Source organism: Pongo abelii, chromosome 2 (assembly GCF_028885655.2).
Source record: "Pongo abelii isolate AG06213 chromosome 2, NHGRI_mPonAbe1-v2.0_pri, whole genome shotgun sequence".
Lineage (NCBI taxonomy): Eukaryota > Metazoa > Chordata > Mammalia > Primates > Hominidae > Pongo > Pongo abelii.
In genome coordinates this window covers 206,005,708-206,011,650 of record NC_085928.1, presented here as the reverse complement: position 1 = coordinate 206,011,650, position 5,943 = coordinate 206,005,708, and positions in this window count along the sequence as shown.

The following is a 5,943-nucleotide window of genomic DNA, read 5'->3' as shown; positions in this document are numbered from 1 at the left end:
AGGGGTTGGTCTCGTTGACTCAGGGGTGGCAGAAGTGGAATAGGTGGAGGAGGTGGAAGGGGAGGCAGGAGAGGCAGGCACACTTGGTATAACTTTACAAAAATACATTGCAAATTCTGTCTGATTTTTTTGCCTTTTCATTTCTCTAAATATGTTTCTATAGAGTACCAATCTTTTTACCATTTGCTTTAATTTTGGTGCCCATATCATAGAAGAATCCATATTGTAAACTAAATCAAAAGCAGTCTAGAATATCAAAAGCCTTCTGCCAGATTGTCTAGTGTCAACTTGTTTTCTGGCCCTGGTTCCTCTATGTCTTCTTCAACTTCTGGCACTGTTTTGGAAGTACTTGTCTCCATCAAGTCATCTTTTGTTAATTCCTCTGCTGTGGTGTCTAATAGCTTTCAAATTTCTCCATGATTCATATATTGAAACTTATAACCCAGTCGTTTTTTGCCACATTTACAATCTCTTTCATTATTTCCTCGATTGACTCTGTCATAAATCCTGTGAATTCACACACAATATGTGGACACAGCTTTCTCCAGCAGGAATTTATTGTTTGGGGCTTCATGTCTTTCGTAGACTTTCTATAACAATGATGACATCTTCAGTGTTGCAATCCCTCCGGATTTTCATCATATTCTCTCTATTAGGATTCTCTTCCATATGATTGACAAGCCTTTACTGTAAAGTATCATGTGTAATGAGACTTAAAGTTCTATATTACCTTCTGATCTAGAGGCTGAATTAGAAACATTGTGTTTGAGGGCAAGTAGACCACTTTGTTGACTTTGGTGTTGAACTCATGGGGTTCTGGGTGGCCAGGGGCATTGTCCAATATGAAAAGAACTTTAGAAGGCAGTCCTTTACTGGCAGGGTACATCCTGACTTCAGGAACAAAGCATCGGTGGAATCAATGCAGAAAACATGTTCTGGTTGTTGAGGCCTTCTTGTTGTACAATCAAAAGACTGGCAGCTGGTATTTAACTTTTTCTTTCAGCGCTCAGAAATTTGCAGCTTTATAGATAAGGGTAGTCCTAGTCATAATCCTCATTGCATTTGAACAAAGCAGTAGAGTTAGCCTATCCCTTTCTGCCTTAAATCCTGGTCCTCACTTCTCTTCCTTACTAATACATACCCTTTGTAGAATTTTTTTTCCCCCGGAATAGGTCACTTACGTCTGCATTAATAACCTATGCAGGCAGATATTCATTCTTCTCAGGGATTTTCTTTTTTTTTTTTTTCCTGCTATTTATTTATTTGTCTATTTGTTTTTCTTTCTACTTTTTTTTTTATATTTGAAGTATTTGATTTATAAAAATCTGAGTTTAAATAATTTTAAGAAAATATCTAGGGTATAAAATAAGTCTTTGACAAAGTTTCTCCATATAAAATGTTTGTACATAATTGCAAACCTGATATAATCACCTCTGTTATTTAGAAAGGAGTTATCAATTGGAACTACAATATCAGTGTTGAAATCATGTTCTTTTTTTTATTATTATTATTATACTTTAGACTCTATGGTACATGTGCGCAACGTGCAGGTAATTTACATATGTATACATGTGCCATGCTGGTGCGCTGCACCCACCAACTCGTCATCTAGCATTAGGTATATCTCCCAATGCTATCCCTCCCCCCTCCCCCCACCCCACAACAGTCCCCGAAGTGTGATGTTCCCCTTCCTGTGTCCATGTGTTCTCATTGTTCAATTCCCACCTATGAGTGAGAATATGCGGTGTTTGGTTTTTTGTTCTTGCGATAGTTTACTGAGAATGATGATTTCCAATTTCATCCATGTCCCTACAAAGGACGTGAACTCATCATTTTTTATGGCTGCATAGTATTCCATGGTGTATATGTGCCACATTTTCTTAATCCAGTCTATAATTGTTAGACATTTGGGTTGGTTCCAAGTCTTTGCTATTGTGAATAATGCTGCAATAAACATACGTGTGCATGTGTCTTTATAGCAGCATGATTTATAGTCCTTTGGGTATATACCCAGTAATGGGATGGCTGGGTCAAATGGAATTTCTAGTTCTAGATCCCTGAGGAATCACCACACTGACTTCCACAAGGGTTGAACTAGTTTACAGTCCCACCAACAGTGTAAAAGTGTTCCTATTTCTCCACATCCTCTCCAGCACCTGTTGTTTCCTGACTTTTTAATGATTGCCATTCTAACTGGTGTGAGATGGTATCTCATTGTGGTTTTGATTTGCATTTCTCTGATGGCCAGTGATGGTGAGCCTTTTTTCATGTGTTTTTTGCTGCATAAATGTCTTCTTTTGAGAAGTGTCTGTTCATGTCCTTCACCCACTTTTTGATGGGGTTGTTTGTTTTTTTCTTGTAAATTTGTTGGAGTTCATTGTAGATTCTGCATATTAGCCCTTTGTCAGATGAGTAGGTTGTAAAAATTTTCTCCCATTTTGTAGGTTGCCTGTTCACTCTGATGGTAGTTTCCTTTGCTGTGCAGAAGCTCTTTAGTTTAATTAGATCCCATTTGTCAATTTTGGCTTCTGTTGCCATTGCTTTTGGTGTTTTAGACATGAAGTCCATGCCCATGCCTATGTCCTGAATGGTATTGCCTAGGTTTTCTTCTAGGGTTTTTATGGTTTTAGGTCTAACATTTAAGTCTTTAATCCATCTTGAATTGATTTTTGTATAAGGTGTAAGGAAGGGATCCAGTTTCAGCTTTCTACATACGGCTAGCCAGTTTTCCCAGCACCATTTATTAAATAGGGAATCCCTTCCCCATTTCTTGTTTTTGTCAGGTTTGTCAAAGATCAGATAGTTGTAGATATGTGGCATTATTTCTGACGGCTCTGTTCTGTTCCATTGATCTATATCTCTGTTTTGGTACCAGTACCATGCTGTTTTGGTTACTGTAGCCTTGTAGTATAGTTTGAAGTCAGGTAGCGTGATGCCTCCAGCTTTGTTCTTTTTGCTTAGGATTGACTTGGCGATGCGGGCTCTTTTTTGGTTCCATATGAGCTTTAAAGTAGTTGTTTCCAATTCTGTGAAGAAAGTCATTGGTAACTTGATGGGGATGGCATTGAATCTGTAAATTACCTTGGGAAGGATGGCCATTTTCATGATATTGATTCTTCCTACCCATGAGCATGGAATGTTCTTCCATTTGTTTGTATCCTCTTTTATTTCCTTGAGCAGTGGTTTGTAGTTCTCCTTGAAGAGGTCCTTCACATCCCTTGTAAGTTGGATTCCTAGGTATTTTATTCTCTTTGAAGCAATTGTGAATGGGAGTTCACTCATGATTTGGCTCTCTGTTTGTCTGTTATTGATGTATAAGAATGCTTGTGATTTTTGTACATTGATTTTGTATCCTGAGACTTTGCTGAAGTTGCTTATCAGCTTAAGGAGATTTTGGGCTGAGACAATGGGGTTTTCTAGATATACTATCATGTCATCTGCAAACAGGGACAATTTGACTTCCTCTTTTCCTAATTGAATACCCTTGATTTCCTTCTCCTGCCTGATTGCCCTCTTCTCAGGGATTTTCTTAATGGCATCTGAGAATTCTGCTGCCTCTTGGTTGGCAGAAACTTTTCTTGAAATGTTTTCTTGAAAAAAAAATTTAAGCCAAACCTCTTTCCAAAATTATCAAACTATCCTTTGCTGACATTAAATTCTCCAGCTTCAGATCTGTCACTGAAAATTCTAACCAGTGCAGTCAGGTAATAAAAATAAATTAAGATGGCTGCCCCATCTGGGAAGTGAGGAGCGCTTCTGCCCAGCCGCCACACCATCTGGGAAGTGAGGAGCGCCTCTGCCTGGCCACTCCATCTGGGAGGTGAGGAGTGCCTCTGCCTGGCCGCCCAGTGTGGGAAGTGAGGAGCACCTCTGCCCGGCCGCCCTGTCTGGGAGGTGACGAGCGCCTCTGCCCAGCGGCCCATCATCTGGGAGGTGAGGAGCGCCTCTGCCCAGCGGCCCATCGTCTGGGAAGTGAGGAGCGCCTCTGCCAGGCCGCCCATTGTCTGGGAAGTGAGGAGCGCCTCTGCCCGGCCGCCCTGTCTGGGAGGTGAGGAGCGCCTCTGCCCGGCCGCCCCGTCTGGGAGGTTTACCCAACATCTCTGAAGAGACAGCGACCATCGGGAGTGGGCCATGAGGTCGATGGCGGTTTTGTTGAAAAGAAGGGGGGGAAGTGTGGGGAAAGGAAGGAGAGATCAGATTGTTGCTGTGTCTGTGTAGAAAGAAGTGGGCATAGGAGACTCCATTTTATTCTGACTAGGAGAAGTTCTTCTGCCTTGGGATGCTGTTGATCTATGGCCTTTCCCCCAGCCCCGTGCTTTCTGAAACATGTGCTGCGTCAACTCAGGGTTAAATGGACTAAGGGTGGTGCAAGATGTGCTTTGTTAAACAGATGCTTGAAGGCAGCATGCTCTTTAAGAGTCATCACCACTCCCTAATCTCAAGTACCCAGGGGCACAAACACTGCAGAAGGCCACAGGGTCCTCTGCCTAGGAAACCCAGAGACCTTTGTTCATGTGTTTATCTCCTCACCTTCTCTCCACTATTATCCTATGACCCTGCCATATCCCCCTCTCCAAGAAACACCCAAGAATGATCAATAAATACTAAAAAAAAAAAAAAAAAAAAGAAATTTCTTATAAATGGCTGTCAGGGGTCCAGGGAAATGGTGCTCAGGCTACAGTTATTTTGGCACTGACAACAGGAACTGGTTTGGTTTGGTTGTGGATGGGAGGTCTTATGATACTTTTATAACATCTTTCTGAGAACACAGAGTACATGAAGGCTCTGTCACCCAGCTACGGCTGCCTGGTTCCATTTTAACTTTGAGCACCTCAGTTAGTCTCCTGGGAGTCATTTTGTCTTTCTACAGGGGGCTTACTTTAACAGGTCTTTCGTCAATTTTGTAATTGGATTTTGAAGAAAAATACCATTGCATTTTGAATTTTTTTTTACACATTCCTGTAGAACATATGGTTTGTAAATATATTCTTCTGATCTATAATTTGTTTTCCTCCTCTTAAAAGGACCTTTCAGCTGGGTGTGGTGGCTCACGCCTGTAATCCCAGCACTTTGGGAGGCCGAGGCAGGCAGATCACGAGGTCAGGAGTTCAAAACCAGCCTGACCAATATGGTGAAACCCCGTCCATTCCAAAAATACAAAAATTAGCTGGGAGTGGTGGTGCACACCTGTAGTCCCAGCTACTTGGAGGCTGAGGCAGGAGAATCGCTTGAGCCCGGGAGGAGGAGGTTGCACTGAGCTGAGATTGCATCACTGCACTCCAGCCTGGGTGACAGAGCCAGACTCCATCTCGGGGGGGGGCGGGGAAAGAGAACTTTTCACAGAGCCTAGGGTTTTAATTTTGATGACTTCCAATTTATCCATCTCTCTTTATGAATCATGCTTTTGATGTCAAGTATAAAATCTCCTTTTTTAGCCTAGATCCCAATTTTCTCTAAGAATTTTTTTCCTAAAATTTTATAGTTTTACATTTTACATTGAAATATGTGATCCATTTGGAGTTAAGGTTTGCATGAGGTGTGAGGGTAGAACCCCCACAATTTATCCATTTAGAAACATGAGGAGACTTTATTTCTCATAAGGATTACAGGCTTCAAGGTGGCCAGCTCAGCCAAGGGACCAGAAACAGGCACTTTGAAGGAGGAGGGGTTAGGGTAGGAGCTTTATGCTGGGCAGGTTGGCTAAACATACATATTCAACAGGTTATAGGAGGAGCTATGAGTATTCAGGAAGGTGGTCCTGACACATGCATATTGAACAGACATGCATGTAGCATATGACCCATGTTCACTTTGGGGTGGAGACTTAACATTTAAATGTATTACAGTTAAGTCCTATATTTCAACAGGTCTTTTCAGGGCATGAAGGCACACAAGCGTGCAGCCTCTGTAAACCAGCCAAAGACAATCCACGGTTGGTGGTCT